Genomic DNA, 18,954 nt, shown 5'->3' on the forward strand with positions numbered 1-18,954 from the left:
CTGACAGAGGTCTGTATACTCAAAGCTATGTTTTTTTCAGTAATCATGTATGCATGTCAGAGTTGGACCATAAAGAAGTTTCAGCACTGAAGAATTGATGCTTTGAAACTGGTGCTGGATAAGACTCTTGAGATATGTTTGGAGAACAAGGAGATCAAACCAGTCAATCCTAAAGGAAACCAGTTCTGAATATTCATTGGAAAGACTCATGCTAAAGCTCCAATACTTTGGCCACCTGATGCCTAGAGCCAGATCATTGGAAAAGACCCTGATGCTGGGAAAGATTGAGCGCAGGGCATGGGGTGAAAGAGGATAAGATGATAGGATGGCATCATCGACTCAATGAACATCAGTTTGAGCAAACTCTGGGAGATAGTGAAGGACAGGGAAACCTGGTGTGCTGTAGACCATGAGGTCTCAAGTCAGACTTAGAAACTGAACAACAAAGTCTTTCAAATGAGTCTGGATTCTCTTAGACTACCTGAAAGAATGCTTTTCTGCTCTAGCCTCAACCAACTTCTCTCTTATCTGCACCATTCTTCTATTGTTCACAGTGTCCTCATTTTATTATTAATACTCTGCTGCCATCCATTTCTCTGTGTGTCTTCCCTTCTTATTCTCTCTGCCTACAATAAGCTTCTCATGGCTGACTTATTCTTCCCTTTTAGGTCTCAGGTCAAATGAGCACAGCCTCGCCTGTCAATTACTCTCATCACCCTACTTAGCACCTTCAGAGACTGTCTCATTTGGTGTGTGTGTGTGTGTGTTTACTCACTTATTGGATTTCTCACATATCAACATATTGAGTTTCTCTCACAATAGAATTATCTTTCTTCCTTTCATTACATCATTAAATATTTAGTGAGCACCTATTTTGTGTCAGGCACTATTCTGAGTATTGGCTATATAAAAGTGAAAACAAAGTTTTTGTTCTCATAAATTTATATTTTATTCTAGAAATAAAGAAATTGAAAAAATACCATCAATTTTCATTGATTATTATCTCTCAATTCTTTTTTGCAGTAGTTATATTTTATAAAGTCACCACAAACACTGAGTTAGTGAATACTGAACCACTGATTCTAAGGGAAACAGGGATTAGGTACCTGCAAGCCTCTGGTCACATTTTCATCAAACAAATAATACATAACCTTGCTTTATATATGTTTGTATGTTTAAATATATCTTATTTAACATATATTACAGATTCATTAACACTGAATTCAAGACCAGCAATACTTTAATTCATGCCTGAACAAAGCTTATCTAATACAGGTATTTCTTCTGTAAGGCACATCACAGGTTTCTCATACTTCAGTTCAGTTCAGTTGCTCAGTCGTGTCCGACTCTTTGCGACCCCATGAACCACAGTACGCCAGGTCTCCCTGTCCATCACCAACTCCCAGAGTCCACCCAAACTCACGTCCACTGTGTCAGTGATGCCATCGAACTATCTCATCCTCTGTCGTCCCCTTCTCCTCCCACCTTCAATCTTTCCCAGCATCAGGGTCTTTTCAAATGAGTCAGCTCTTCACATCAGGTGGCCAAAGTATTGGAGTTTCAGCTTCAACATCAGTCCCTCCAATGACCACCCAGGACTGATCTCCTTTAGGATGTACTTAGGAACACTAAGACACACTTAAGCTGGCTTACACAACAAAATCAATAACAAAAATTAAAAAATAACAAAAATGTGCCTAACAGATTGCACCAAGGACACATGTATGTTGTATAAGAGCTTAAGGAAGAGGGCAAAGCAGCACCTTGTTCAACCTCAGCAAACAATGTCTGCTCTAGACTTTTTCACCACTTAGCACTTGTCTGTGAATAGCCAAGAAAGTGCTGCAATCATTGATTCTGGGGTCACAAACATGCTTTAGCAAGTACAAGAATTTATAAGTATGGAATTTTGGAATAATAGAGACTATTATAATAATTACAGATGGTTAGAAGTATGAGAAATACTAAAAAAAAAATTTGTTAAAGCAGAGCATGGAGGGCAAATGCTCTGTTCTTCAGAGTTGGGTCAAGGAAGGCCACTGTGACAAAGTGAAATTTAAAAGAGTTAAATAAAATTAAAGAAGTAGTATGCAAGTGTTTGTGGGGGAAGAACATATGCATCAAATGAAGACCAAATGCAAAAAAAGAAAAATTCTGGGGGAGAAAATGTGCTTATAATGGAAGGGTGTGGATAACAAGCAAAATGATATTACAGAGTTGGAGGGGGATGTGAGCAGGCCAAGTATATTATGATTGTAGGGTTTTTTTTTTTTTTTAATGTAGAATGAAGTAGATAATCACTAAAGGGTTTTCAGCAGAAAATATAAATAATTAACATTTTCTAAATATCCCATCTGGTTGCTCTATGGAAAATATGCAATAATGCTCAACATTGGAAAGTGAGACCAACTGGTAGTGATTTCAATATTCCAGGTAAGGAAATGTGGTCACCTAGCACAGTATAATGGGCTTCCCTGGTGGCGCAGCTGGTAAAGAACTCGCCTGCAATGTGCGAGACCTGGGTTTGATCCTGGGTTGGGAAGATCCCCTGGAGAAGGGAATAGCTACCCACCCAGTATTCTGGCCTGGAGAATTCCATGGACTGTGTAAGAGTAGAAATAATATTTAGAAACCACAGAATTGGGAATATCAGTTTAGTTCAGTAGCTCAGTCGTGTCCAACTCTCTGCGACCCCATGAACCACACCTCCCCAGGCCTCCTTGTCCATCACCAACTCCCAGAGTCCACCCAAACCCATGTCCATTGAGTGAGTAATGCCATCCAACCATCTCATCCTCTGTCATCCCCTTTTCCTCCTGCACTCAATCTTTCCCAGCATCAGGGTCTTTTCAAATGAGTCAGCTCTTCGCATTAGGTGGCCAAATTATTGGAGTTTCAGCTTCAGCCTCAGTCCTTCCAATGAACACTCAGGACTGATCTCCTTTAGGATGGACTATAGTTCAGGTTTATCATTATAGAATATGTTTTAGATTGGATATAAGTAAATTCATGAGAGAAAAAGGGTGAGAGAGAATATGAATAAATGGTCACAGATGACCATAGGCTTTTCAGCAAGATCAACCAGAAGAATGAAGTTAGCATTTTGTGGCTGAAGAAAAGAAGAGGACAATGGATTGACAGAGACACAGCTCATGAGAAAAGAACAAAAGTTCTTTGACAGAGTTAATTTGACATACCCAATCATTATCTCAATAAAGATGTCGATCAGGGAGTTAGATGCATGAATCTGAAGTCCTAAAGACAGGTTCAGACTAAAGATATTTTGGGAGACAGTAGTTTATACTTAATATTAAAGACTTGAGACTGATGAGATTGACTATGGAATAAACTAGAGGTTGGAGATGTGAAGAGATCTGAGGTCAATGGATGTAAGTTTCAAGAGGGCAGGGGTCATATCTGTCTTACCGACGCTTGTTAGACCTATGACTCTTTTCTGTATCTACACAAAAACATCCTCAGTAAAAAATGTTGAATTACTTTTGAGCATATATTAACATTTCATACTGATGAATAGATGTACAATGTATTTTTATTTTGCTTTTTAAAATAACTTTTTAATGTTTTTAGTGTGCATTTATGGAGCCAAGAAGAATAATTTTGCAGTAGCTAAATATTCTGAATTAGGTTTGCTTTCTATTTTAACAGAATTTATATTTTTGGACTTTGCTTAAGATTTTTCAAGAAGATTTTCTTCTATAAATCTAGGGTAATAAAGAATTGCCTCCAAATTGTCAGTCAGAAAGAGGAAGTTCATTCTCCTGTTTGACTTTCCACACCCACTCTGAGACTAACAGCTTTCTGAAATACGATGATAATTATCATTGTTGTTACCAATATTGTGAGCTGGTACAGGGGCAATATTTAAATGTTCATTCCTGTGTTGGCTCATCAGCATTTCATCTTTCTTTTTTCAAAGGTTACTGTATCCTCCTCATTGAGCAGCCTTCTCAGGAGAATGTGCCCATCTGATTCATCTTTGGAACACAGTCTCAGAGACATCAAAGGAAAAATGAAAGAGACAAGCTGGCACACGGCTCTGTAGTAGGCTTTTCCCCTATTGCATTGTCCATATCAGAGATCCAAATTTTCAAATATAAAAGTGTGCGTTGTCTTGAAGATTCTGAACCAAATCAAAATTACAAATCTCCCTGCCTGGGTCTCTGTGCTTAGTCAGACAGCTGAGGACTTTTCAGCACAACCCAGACTTTCATATTCAGTTCAGAACTGACATCACTGAATTACTTACTTCTCTAGGCCCACTCACTTTGGAGAAACGTCCTCATTTTGTGCCTGAGACTTAGTCTAAAGGTCTACTAGTTTATATGCAGCAGTAGAAATGCAGCTCATATTTTTTTTTCAAATCAAGTGTGGTTTTGCTCTATCATGTGGTTACTGCTACCTCATGTGAAGGTTCACTTATAAGCTCTTAGTGGACAACATTTTTACTCCTCTATCTCTAAATCTTATGGCACAGCACTCCTAAAATGTTGTGGGATGAATGTGTTTCCAAATTACTATTTCACTTTGACACTTGTGATTTCTCAAAGAGAGTAGCCTAGTTACCATTCCAATAAGCCCTCGTCAATCAATCATTTCTGAAGTGATCACAGGAAGATAATAACTTCAAGTAACTTCTTATTTCAATGAGTTTATGAAATAGCACCTTGACAAAGTCACTTTTCCTGATGTCAGATAAAAGATCTGGGTTAAGAAATCACATTTGTCTTCCTAGATAACAGGATATCAGTGTTTTGAGACACAAGTGCCTCTGAATCATTCACAATGACTTCTCTTATTCTTCTCTTATTCAACAAAATCGATTATGCAGTATGCATTTGCTTGGGTTGGTATATGTGCAAGGGCAATGTCATAGGCATCACTACACAGTGAAGGTCTCTCTAACCTGTACCACTATCATTAGAAATGATTACACAAAGGCCCCTCACTGGGTAGAGGGGATAAAGTGTCAGCTGATTCAAGTTATTAATACATCTTTATACTCAGCTAAGGAGGAGGGTGGTGGCGCTGGTGGTAAAGAATCCACCTACCAAGGCAGAAGACATGAGAGATATAGGTTCAGTCCCTGGGTTGGGAAGATCCCCTGGAAGAAGGCATGACAACCTACTCCAATATTCTTCCCTGGAGAACCCATGGATAGAGGAGACTGGAGGGCTACAGTCCATAGGGTAACAAAGAGTCGGACACGACTGAAGTGATTTAGCACAGCACAGCACAAAGATGAGGGCATTCCTTTGAACAGGAAAAACAAATGCAGCTGAAGGACTCCAGGTGGGCAATGAAGGTAAAAGTAAATAAATATTTATGCTCAAATGAGTTAGAGGTACAGTGAACAACTGACAGACTTTTAGGTTCAGGAAATAAGATGCGAGATGTCTCCCAGGGAATTTTACTCGAAGGGAAAGAATTCCGAGAAAGGTCTCGTAAAGCTGTTGTAAATCTGAAGCCTAGATTGTCCTTACAGTAGCAGCAGGTCCTTTAGCTGCATAAGCTTAACTAGTTGTATGAGTCTCTCTTTTTTTTAATACCTTTTCTGCTGTTGCTTGGTTTTCACAAAAATTCTTTTCAAAATGCCAGCCTCTCATGGGTGTGTTAGTAGACAGAGAGCAAAGGATATGGTGATGGGAACAAAATTTCAGGGGAGAGAAACTGGTACCTGCCTGGGTGGTTTCCTACAAATGCATATATCTGAGCCTCCCCCACACCTGCTAAATCAGAATTCATGGAGGAGAGAATCCAGAATTCATTACAGTGTCCCAAGTGATTCTTCAGGTCAATAAAAGTTAATCCTTATGCCCAAGGGGAAGTTAAAACTCAAGAGTATTTCTCTCATCTTTCCTTCCCAGTCAGAGTCTCATTACAGATTCTCCTCTATCAAGTACTCCAGGCTCACTGTTTTTTTTTTTTTTTTTTACATAAATAGATCTTTTTCTCTTATAAGTTTTTCCACTGGATTTTAATTTTACCATATCCTTGTAAGTAGCAAGAAGTAACTGAGCCTCAAAAACAGTAAATTTGAATTACTCTTTATGTAGGCAACATCCAGCTATCTTTTGCAACTCTATTCAGATGTCAGTTTTCCCTGGAAATATTCACTTATTCCTCACCACATCCCCGTCTAGATTAAGTGCCCCTCCTCTGCCTTCCTAGAACATCTTTATTTACCATTTAGGCAATGTTCAGAATCATGTTTATTTGTCTGTTTCCTAAATCAAATATTCTTCCTACCAGATTTTGCATTGTCATTCCTATTTTTCCCTCCCATTTCTCAGCTGACCCCTAACTAAATGTTGGTTAAAAACAAACATGGACGCGAGAATAAATGCATGAAAATATGATTGCGAGAGGAGCATTGAACTACAAGCCTGAAGCTACAATTTTAGAAGCTTGAATTTAACTTTCTAGTTGACACTTAAGGACATAGACAGACTTATCTGAGAAAGAGTTCATATTATCTTAGTTGTACAACCTTGAGAAAATAAAATCTAATAGTTATCTTGTGACAGCATATACTTCCGAAAGCAACTAAAGTGAAAAACCAAACCCATTATTCTTTGCTCTGGTTCCAAGGTAACTAATAACTTGAGTGTTTCACCAATAACAATTGATGGATGCTTTTACACTAAAATGGGTTTCCTATTTGCCATGCAATGTGAAGGCTGGAAAATACAATTAACCAACTAAAAACGAGAGCATAATGAAAGAAGAACCCAAGGCACCAAGGAAATAAACTTAGAATTATTACTTTTCCATAGGCTGCTTGTGCTCTTAAGAGTATGCTGTCTTGTCAAGATGGAGAGAGATTTTCCCATCAAAGTTAAGTGGATGTCAAGGCCATACCCATATCTACTGCAGCAGCACATTTAACTGTATACAGCATAGGTGTTTAATAAAAACAAAATATTTTTCCCAGTGTTGAGTTTTTGTTTGTTTTTGCAGGTCATTATGTTAGATGATATTATGAGAGCAAGTTTTCAATGGATAGCAACTTTCTCAACTCATTTCCAATGAATGGCCTCAGAGTCACAAGCTCAGCCACTAATGGGTGGTAGTCTAGTTGTTTACCCACGAATCACCAATTAAAGGGAGTCTTGTGTTTAGCTAGGTACAGTGAAAGAAAACAAAACAGGTTTCCTATCACCTGTCTGCTGAAATTAAGTGGGATATAGTTTGACTCACAGTTGCTCCTAGAATAAATCCACACATAAAGGGTATCTGCGAAGGAACAAGATGAGTCCAGCTTAAGTTAGCTCCTGGCTAAAGATTGCCCTTTAAGACTCTAATTTTTCTATTCAAATTTAACACAAGGAAAAAAAATAGAATTTTGTGCAGTGCATAAATTAAACACTTTCAAACTATCCTTAATGATTCTGGTTTTGCTAGACAGTTGCTAATGGCAATAACCAAGTCTTTAGGGAATCTGCCTTCTTTTGACATTCTAGTGTAGAGGACAAAAATTCACTTGTAAAGTCTTTGCTCCAAAGCATGAATTTCTCTTTTGGGATTTCTCCCTTATATTGAAAACTTTTACCCAAGCATGAAATGAGATCTTAACTCCACCCAGGAGACATTCAGTAAACCTTGGAGCCAAGAAACCTTCTGTTCGTGGAGAGTCTTAGGCGCACCCAGAGACCAAATTCTCTGAGCTCTTTCTAACCTGATCACATGAAAATGGGTACTCTGGCAGAACCGAATTCAACAAACCATGGATCAAAAATATTAAAAAAAAAAAATTTCCAGAAAGTTCCCCAAAACAAAACTTGAATTTACCACCTGCTGGTAACTATTTACATAGAATTTGTATTATATGAGGTATTTTCAGTGATTTAGACATAATTTAAAGTATATGTGAGAATGTGTTTATATTACCTGCAAATATTATGCTATTTTACATAAGGGACTTGAGCATTCCTGAATATCAGTACCCACCGGAGGTCCTGGGACCAATCCTCTGGGGATACTCAAGGGCAACTGTGGTAATAATCATGATATTTTGGAGGGCTTTTTAGTGGCCAGGCGCAATGATAACATATGCCTATATCTTAGTCTTTCAACCTATCAGACAGAAGCTATTCTCATGCTCATATTTTTCTTTTTTAATTTCAATTTAAAAATATATCCAAATGATAGTTTCAAATGGAATAAACAGGAACACAGTAAAATGTGACTATTCATATGGTCTATAGTACCCTAGATGCTTTCCACAGGGGAAACATCATAACCAATTTCTTCATTATTCTTCCAGAAATAAGCTATACATATATGGGACTTCCCAGGCAACTCAGTTGGTAAAGAATCTGCCTGCAATTCAGGAGACATGGATTTGATCCTTGAGTCTGAAAGATCCCCTGGAGAAGGGAATGGCAACTCACTCCAGTATTCTTGCCTGGAGAATTCCATGGATAGAGGAGCCTGGAGGGCTACAGTCTAAGGGGTTGTAAAGAGACATGAATACTCAACTAACACTAAGGTGATACATTCTGAGAGGTTTAAGTCTTCAACATACTTTTGGAGGGCGAGGCTAGGGGGCATAATTCAACACATTATAGTGTATAGCTTCATTTGATTCTCAGTACTGTTGAGAAGTAGATTTATTATAATCTACATATTAAAAAGCAGAGACATTACTTTGTCAACAAAAGTCCATCTAGTCAAGGCTATGGTTTTTCCAGTAGTCATGAATCGATGTGAGAGTTGAACTATAAAGAAAGCTGAGCACAAAAGAATTGATGCTTTTGAACTATGGTGTTGGAGAAGACTCTTGAGAGTCCCTTGGACTGCAAGGAGATCCAACCAGTCCAACCTAAAGGAGATCAGTCCTGGGTGTTCGTTGGAAGGACTGACGTTGAAGCTGAAACTCCAATATTTTGGCAGCCTGATGCAAAGAGCTGATTCATTTGTAAAGACCCTGATGCTGGGAAAGATTGAGGGCAGGAGGAGAAGGGGACAACAGAGGATGAGATGGCTGGATGGCATCACTGACTCAATGGACATGTGTTTGGGTAGATTCCAGCAGTTGGTGATGGATAGGGAAGCCTGGCGTGCTGTGGTTCATAGGGTTGCAAAGAGTTGGACACGACTGAGTGACTGAACTGAATTGATAATCCAAAACATATATATATATATATATATATCAAGGCTTAAAGACATCAAATCATTTACCAAAGGTCACACAGACAAAATGTGGCAGGGCTCAGACTTAATCCTGGGCACCTGAACCCACGTTTAACTCCCTAACCACCACCCTCTGCTGCCTTTATTTAAAATAGGTTTCTTTAGGGGAAATGCTTTCAATTTTTCACCATTGAGGATGTTTGCTGCGGGTTTGTCATATATAGCTTTATTTCCCCTAAAGTCAGGAAGAAGACAAGGGTGCCCACTTTCACCGCTACTATTCAACATAGTTCTGGAAGTTTTGGCCACAACAATCAGAGCAGAAAAAGAAATAAAAGGAATCCAAATTGGAAAAGAAGAAGTAAAACTCTCACTGTTTGCAGACGACATGATCCTCTACATGGAAAACCCTAAAGACTCCACCAGAAAATTACTAGAGCTCATCAATGAATATAGTAAAGTTGCAGGATATAAAATCAACACACAGAAATCCCTTGCATTCCTATACACTAATAATGAGAAAGTAGAAAAAGAAATTAAGGAAACAATTCCATTCACCATTGCAACGAAAAGAATAAAATACTTAGGAATATATCTACCCAAAGAAACTAAAGACCTATATATAGAAAACTATAAAACACTGATGAAAGAAATCAAAGAGGACACTAATAGATGGAGAAATATACCATGTTCATGGATCAGAAGAATCAATATAGTGAAAATGAGTATACTACCCAAAGCAATTTACAAATTCAATGCAATCCCTATCAAGCTACCAGCCATATTTTTCACAGAACTAGAACAAATATTTCAAGATTTGTATGGAAATACAAAAAAACCTCGAATTGCCAAAGCAATCTTGAGAAAGAAGAATGGAACTGGAGGAATCAACTTGCCTGACTTCAGGCTCTACTACAAAGCCACAGTCATCAAAACAGTATGGTACTGGCACAAAGACAGACATATAGATCAATGGAACAAAATAGAAAGCCCAGAGATAAATCCACACACATATGGACACCTTACCTTTGACAAAGGAGGCAAGAATATACAATGGAGTAAAGACAATCTCTTTAACAAGTGGTGCTGGGAAAACTGGTCAACCACTTGTAAAAGAATGAAACTAGATCACTTTCTAACACCACACACAAAAATAAACTCAAAATGGATTAAAGATCTAAATGTAAGACCAGAAACTATAAAACTCCTAGAGGAGAACATAGGCAAAACACTCTCAGACATAAATCACAGCAGGATCCTCTATGATCCACCTCCCAGAATTCTGGAAATAAAACAAAAAATAAACAAATGGGATCTAATTAAAATTAAAAGCTTCTGCACAACAAAGGAAAATATAAGCAAGGTGAAAAGACAGCCTTCGGAATGGGAGAAAATAATAGCAAATGAAGCAACTGACAAACAACTAATCTCAAAAATATACAAGCAACTTATGCAGCTCAATTCCAGAAAAATAAACGACCCAATCAAAAAATGGGCCAAAGAACTAAATAGACATTTCTCCAAAGAAGACATACAGATGGCTAACAAACACATGAAAAGATGCTCAACATCACTCATTATCAGAGAAATGCAAATCAAAACCACAATGAGGTACCACTTCACACCAGTCAGAATGGCTGCGATCCAAAAATCTGCAAGCAATAAATGCTGGAGAGGGTGTGGAGAAAAGGGAACCCTCCTACACTGTTGGTGGGAATGCAAACTAGTACAGCCACTATGGAGAACAGTGTGGAGATTCCTTAAAAAATTGCAAATAGAACTACCTTATGACCCAGCAATCCCACTGCTGGGCATACACACCGAGGAAACCAGAATTGAAAGAGACACATGTACCCCAATGTTCATCGCAGCACTGTTTATAATAGCCAGGACATGGAAACAACCTAGATGTCCATCAGCAGATGAATGGATAAGAAAGCAGTGGTACATATACACAATGGAGTATTACTCAGCCGTTAAAAAGAATTCATTTGAATCAGTTCTGATGAGATGGATGAAACTGGAGCCGATTATACAGAGTGAAGTAAGCCAGAAAGAAAAACACCAATACAGTATACTAACACATAGATATGGAATTTAGAAAGATGGCAATGACGACCCTGTATGCAAGACAGGAAAAAAGACACAGCTGTGTATAACGGACTTTTGGACTCAGAGGGAGAGGGAGAGGGTGGGATGATTTGGGAGAATGGCATTCTATCATGTATACTATCATGTAAGAATTGAATCGCCAGTCTATGTCTGACGCAGGATACAGCATGCTTGGGGTTGGTGCATGGGGATGACCCACTGAGATGTTATGGGGAGGGAGGTGGGAGGGGGGTTCATGTTTGGAAACACATGTAAGAATTAAAGATTTTAAAATTAAAAAAAAAAATAGGTTTCTTTAACCTATAGACTGTGCTGTGCTGGTAGACATTCTATATTGCAGCATCACTAGGATAAGCTATGATGTCTCTACTTGAACTACATGAAGGTCTCTAGGTTCATTCATGTTGCTGCAAATGGCAGAATTTTACTTTTCATATGGCTGAGTAATATTTCATTGTATATATTATATATACCACATCTTATTAATTCAACCTCCTGTTCATGGTCATTTTATGGGTTGCTTCCTTGTCTTGACTATTGTAAATAGTGCTTTGAAAAGACATATGCACCTCAATGCCATTTCTTTTATAATTCCTGACCCTCCCCACATCCCTAAAGTTAGGCCACATATCCTTCCCCAATGCCTCCTGTGTACGTCTCTCACAGTTTCCTCATCAGCCTCAGGTATCTGGAGCTTTTTTGTGTCTTTTATTTGACCAAGAGCATATTGAGGCAGTTTCTATGTCCTGGACCTCAGGACCAGATATTCTGTACTTGACAGAAGGTCACTACAAATTAAATGTTACAATGACTATGTTGTAGCCACACGTTCCGGGAAATGAACTCACTTAGAAGGACAATGCAGATAGTGGAATGCAGTTTATTATACCAGCGGGCCCAAGGCAGAGTCTCCTTTTAGCCAAGGAGACCGACCAGTTTTTGTGAAAACCTTATATACCCTAAGTGTACGTGCTCAAACCCACCTCCCCAAATTCTCTGAAACTAGTCTGAACAAAGGAAAAGAAAGATACAACTAAAGTTAACCCATGATTCATATTTCTTAAACCCGTGATTTGTACACCTTGCTGCTACTGCTAAGTCGCTTCAGTCGTGTCCGACTCTGTGCGACCCCATAGACGGCAGCCCACCAGGCCCCATCTCTGGGATTCTCCAGGCAAGAACACTGGAGTGGGTTGCCATTTCCTTCTCCAATGCATGAAAGTGAAAAGTGAAAGTGCAGTAGCTTAGTCGTATCCAACTCTTCGCGACCCCAGAGACTGCAGCCTACCAGGCTTCTCCGCCCATGGGATTTCCCAGGCAAGAGTACTGGAGTGGGTTGCCTTTGCCTTCTCTGTCGTCGTATGCCTTAAGCCTAGGTAATTAACAGTGGACAATTATCAATAGGTCTGTGGCCATACCCCAATAAGCATAATAGAATTTATGATTCTATTCAGTTACACAGATAATTAGGGTGTTCTTTTAGGCATTGGAGAGTCTAGGTATGAGCCCAGGGGCTCTTCCACCCAGCAGGCGGGTGGGGGTTCTGGTTTTCCAGTTGGTATGTCATTTCCATAGATAATGGGCATATAGCTCAAAGTCCATAGTCTGGCCCAAGATGGAGCCTATTCTGTCTGCTTTCTCCTGCAACTAGACCAAAGTTCCTATTGACCTTAGCAACTCTAAATATCTAAGAATTTATTTTTAAATGGGTAAATAATATTGCCAGCAGTGAAAGATATGTTTATTGAAAATGATAAAACATTGATTAAAGAAATTGAAAGATACAAAATAAATGAAAAATAACCCCATTCATGAACTGAAAAAAGTTATTAAAATGTCCATACTACCTAAAGCAATCCACAGATTCAATGCAATCTCTATTGAAATTCCAATGATATTTTTTCACAGAAATAGCAAAGCCAAGCCTAAAATTTATATAGAACCACAAAAGATCCCTAGTAGCTAAAGCACTCTTGAGTCAGAAGAATAAAACTGGAGGCATCACACATATTTTCCTAATTTCAAACTATGCAACCAAAATGACAGTAATCAAAACAGTATGGTATTGGCATAATAACATACACATGGACTGATGGAATAGAATGGAAGGCCCAGAAATGGACCCACATATATACAGTCAACCAATCTTTGACAAACGTGTCAAAAATACACAATTAGAAGAGTCCCTTCAATAGAGTGTAGGGAAAACTGGAACTCCATATGCAAAAGAATAAGATTTGCAAAAATTTGAAATACTTATTTTTATTTTTTTCTCATTTGAAATTTTTATTTTGGTATTTGAGGTGTTTATGACAATTAGTGCCTAAAAACATGGCATTTCTATCTTTTTTTTATGTCACAGAAAAGACACCTGAAAGAAATTTTAATTCATTAGAGATATTCTAAGGAGTGGGAACAAGACAGTGGTAAGTCAGACAGAAGGCATAACGCATTCATTTTGTTTCTTCTTTCCTGAAAGAAGTCTTCACCCTGCTGCACTCTAATCGCCTCTGTCTTCTTCCCTCTTGGTCCCTTTGGCAACTGCTGTGATGCATACACTGCCTCTGTTGCCTTTCACTGCTTCTTCTTCCTTACGAAGTAGGGATCCTGGATCTCTGTTCATTGCAGTACTGGGACGGAATTCTTAAAAGACAGCTTCCTAATTTAAAATGGAATGCCGAGTTCTCAAGAGTTACGGTGTTTACCTGCTGTTGACAGGAGATTGTGTTCACCAGCTCTCTTCTCGGGAGTGCTCCACTGCTATTAGCTCCTCTGACACTGCTCTCTTCCCTTTCCCTTCTTGTCCCGGGAATGTGGCCTTTTCTCCTCTTAGGACCTGCTTTTGTCGTTCCCTGGTGCTGTCCTGTGCTCTTCCTGTGTTCACTTCAGCTCCAGGCTGTTCTCACCCTGCTTTGCAGATGAGATGTTAGTGATGGTGGGATTTTTGTCTGCTGGCTTGCATGAGTAGTCTAACTGTTGTTTGTACTGATAGATACCTTCTGTTTTCTCTCTCATTTTTTTTTTTTTTAACTTTACAATACTGTATTGGTTTTGCCATACATTGACATGAATCCACCACAGGTGTACATGAGTTCCCAACCCTGAACCCCCCTCCCACTACCCTCTCTATATCATCTCTCTGGGTCATCCCAGTGCACCAGCCCCAAGCATCCTGTATCAAACCTAGACTACCTATTCATTTCTTATATGATAGTATACATGTTTCAATGCCATTCTCCCAAATCATCCCACCCTCTCCCTCTCCCACAGAGTCCAAAAGTCTGTTCTTTACATCTGTGTCTCTTTTGCTGTCTCACATACAGGGTTATCATTACCATGTTTCTAAATTCCATATATATGTGTTAGTATACTGTATTGGTGTTTTTCTTTCTGGCTTACTTCATTCTGTATAATCTGCTCCAGTTTCAACCACCTCATTAGAACTGATACTTAAATGTAAGACTTGAAACTAAAATTCCTAGAAGAAAACATAGGGAACACTCACTGGCACTGGTCTTAGAAACAATTTTTTTGGATATGACACAACAAGAAAAACATAAAAATAAGTTGAACTACAAACTAAAAAGCTTCTTTACAGCAAAGGGAATAATTAACAAAGTTAACTGCAACCTATGCAATGGGAGAAAGCATTTACAAACCAAATAAATATCTGGCAAATATTCAAAATATATTAAGAAACTCATATGACTCAAACAAAAACAAAACCACAAATAATACAATTTTAAAAATAGACCAAGGACTTAAATTGAAGTTTTTCCAAATATGACATACAAATGACCAAGAGGTACATCAAAAGATGTTCAATATGACTAACCTTCAGGGAAATGCAAAACTGCAGCATGGTATCATCTCTTTTTTGTTAAGATTGCATTTACTAAAAACAATATCTGGTAAAAAATTGTTGATGAGGATGTGGAGAAAGGGAAACTTTGTGTCCCATTTGCTGGGAATGTAAATTGGTATGGCCTTTAGGGAAAATAGCATGGAGGTTCCTCAAAGAAATTAAAGCTAATATGTGATCCAGTCATTTCAAAGGAATTGAAATCAGAATTTTGAAGCAATAGCTGCACTCTCATATTCACTGCAATATTATTCACCATAGCCAAGATGTAGAAACAACCTAAGTGTCCAAGAGATGAATAAAGAATATGTGATTTATATATTCTAATGGAGTACCATTCAGTAGGTAGAAAGAAACAAACCCTGGCACTTGTAACAACATGGATGAATCTGCAAGACACTATACTAAGTGAGATAAGCCAGATCTCACTTACATGTGGAATCTCAAAAGGAAGGGAAATGTCCAGCTTGTAGGAACAAAGGACAGAATGTGGTTAGCAGGGGCTAAGGAGTGAGAGAAATGGAGAGACGCTGATCAAAGAATACAAGTTTCAGTTTTAAAATGAACAATTTCTGGGGCACAAATGTACAGCATGGTGGTTATAGTTAGTGCTGTCTTGAATAATTTTTCTAAAAATGTGGAACTTAATTAAACCTTCTCTACACACACACAAAAAGATAACTTTGTGAGGTGATGAATGATTTAATGAACCCGATTGTGGTAATAATTTCACAATGTGTGTGTGTGTATGTTGTGTGTAATATGTGTTAGTCACTCAGTCGTGTCTGACTCTTTGCGACCTCATGGACTTGTAGCCTGCCAGGTTCCTCTGTTCATGGAATTCTCCAGGCAAGAATACTGGATTCAAATCATTACTTTGTACACTTCAAATGTGTGTTCAGTTGCTAAGTCTTGTCCCAGTCTTTGTGACACCATGGACTGTAGCCCGCCAGGCTCCTCTGTCCACGGAATTCTCGAGGCAAGAATACTGGAGTTGGTTGCCATTTCCTTCTCTAGGTGATCTTCCTGACCCAGGGATCAAACCCACATCTCCTGCATTGGCAGGTGGATTCTTTACCATTGAGCCACAAGAGAAGCCCTGGTACACCTTAAATATACACACTTTTATCTCAAAAAAATTTGGAGGATTAAAAAAAAAGAAATGGGAGGTGATGGCTCTAGTTGAGATTCAGTGAAGGCAAATTTAATAACAAAAAATCAGGGGGAAATGTGGAGGGGAATACGTAATGTCAATGTGCCTCAAATTTCATTGTGTATAAAATTCATATTCCTCATTTTGTAGCTCATATGTGAGACAAAGAAACCTGCCATTTTAATCAGCATCAGTAATTCTTATGAAGACTAAAATTTGAGAATTGCTGTAGGTCTTACAATAGAATCAATAACATTTTTCAAAAAATGCTTTATAAATACAAGCCTTTTTTTAACCCTCTCTGTAAGGCATAATGCTATAATTTGAAACAAGAGCAAGTTCATTAGTCATTCTATCTACATTATTTCCTCCTTGTCACACATCTTTTCTTTGTGCAAAGCTTTCTTAAGTCACTTCTCCCACCTAGAATCCAATATAAAACCTTTCCTAATAATGAGTTTCATTACTTAATTACATGCCATGAGGGCTCTGATTGAGAAATGCAGACATTTAATTGTCTTCTTGAAATAAAGAAAGGCTGTAGCTGAAGACATGAAGTTTGTGAAAAATCAGGTCATTTATGTCAGCTAATACCTCCCATTTCAAAATAGCTGTATAAAAGTAGCTTTCTTGAATATGGCCATAATCAGAATTGTTTTTATGTAAGTTTACTCGTAGCCTTGATACAAAGAATCAAAGAGGTAGGAGCAATTGTTCAAATAGTCCCACCTCAAGGAAAAAAACAAAACTTGACCTTCTGTTAGTCAAATTATACAAGTTTTCATACCTCAAATACCCTACAAATTCTCTCTTTAAAAGGTACTAAAATAATCTTATCTATTCCCTGGATGAAAGATTCTGCCATCAAGAGAAAGTGCTATGAGAAATCACAGTTTCAGAGGGCTACCCATCTCCTGTGGTTTACTATTTTTATCATGTTAACAAATCACTTAGTACTTATCCCAGGTCAGAGTTATTACCTGAAAGGAATTTCATATGCAGAGGACTGAAGAGAATTAGGAGCTATAGCAGCCTTTCAAGCTGGATGTCCAAAACAAAATGAGTAAACTTTTAAGAACTAAAAATGTCTTTAGGAATAAATATAACCCAGATGAAAGATGACAGCCTATCAAAGAACATGTGGGCTCCACACCCAAAGATTTCACAACTCCTTCAGAAACTTTTGCCAACTCTACTGCAGCAAGCTGGCTCTTCTCACTCTCAAAGAGGTGTATTTATCTCCTGATGTAGAATCCTGGAGAGCTCTCCAGAGTGGATTTGTAGACTCCTACCCACTTATGATTGAAATGTCATCAAGCCTGTTGAAACTTATGTCTTGATGATTTGAGTAGTTCTAAAGAAGTGAATGTCACCTATATATTAAAAAAAAAAAAAATCAAAGAGAAAAATATGAGTTAGCTGAGTATGGCAAGGGAAGGGATTTCTTAGTAATGAACTAAATTAAAAGAGCTGTTTAATGATACTGAGTATTTATTATATTTCAGGGGCTGTTCTTTGTATGTATTAACCCTTAGCTCTCAAAACGACTCTAGGAAGTTGCACTGTTACCAGTCTCCTTTTGCTCCAAGGTAGAGAGGGGTCATACTTCAGTAGCACAACTACTGGAATTCAACCCTGGGGAACCTGATATTAAAGCCCAAATGCTAATCACTGTATATATTGCCTCTACCTACCTCTGATGGGTAACCCTCTCCCCTTCATCTCCTTCATATTAGATGAAACAAAAAACATAATAATGAAAAAATAGGCTTCCTAATGATAAGATTTTTGATAGAAGTCACAGACTAAATTTAAAGGACTCTGAATGAATTGAGTTAGGAACAACAACAACAAAAAATTATACACACACACACACCTCCTGTGCCAAAGCCAATGCCAGTTATTTTCAGCTTTAAAATCATTTCCACTCTTGAAGCTTTCCCTTGCCTCCCATCTTCATAGAAGTATTTGTAGTTCTGAGTTTTGACAGAAACCCAATGAGCCAAAATTCTGTTGGAGCAGCTGTTCTCAAGGCATTTCTAGATTGATTCGATCCATGAGCCACTGAATGTACTCTATACAAAAGTGGTGAAAATGGAGGCTGTTTGTTGTTTAAAGTTAGTGACAATTTGTCAAAATGTACTACTGTGATACATGCGGATGACATTTTTCTAGCCTTTTAAATTTGTTTCCTTGAATTAAAATCCACTCAGAGACCATTCCAAATACAAATAATAGCTAGTAATTTTTTAATACTATAAATTCAGTACAAAAATAGTGAATATTTGTCATCATCATGATGTGAGCCAAAAGAGTGTTCATGCTCTGTTTTCCAGATCTTTACCAATGGCTGCATTTATTAAACTGCAACTGTCTGCTTTGAAAATCTAGCATGGGCACTATAACTATAGAGTTGAAAGGATTTTCTGGCCATTCTGTTAGTGGTTAAATGAAATCCTAGTTTTACTGATATCACAATAGTTTTTCAAATTCTCATCTTAAATTATCTTAAATCTACGGGACTATTTTAGAATTATTTGAATGAATTCAATTAACTGTTTTTCATTATAATCCTTTTGTGAATTCCTTGTTCAATAATATTAGAAGTGGTATTAAATTCATGTTTAGCCTACTATTTGTACCAAACACTTCTTCCTTTATACCAGAATTTCTC

This window comes from Capricornis sumatraensis, chromosome 23 (assembly GCF_032405125.1).
Source record: "Capricornis sumatraensis isolate serow.1 chromosome 23, serow.2, whole genome shotgun sequence".
Taxonomy (NCBI): Eukaryota; Metazoa; Chordata; class Mammalia; order Artiodactyla; family Bovidae; genus Capricornis; species Capricornis sumatraensis.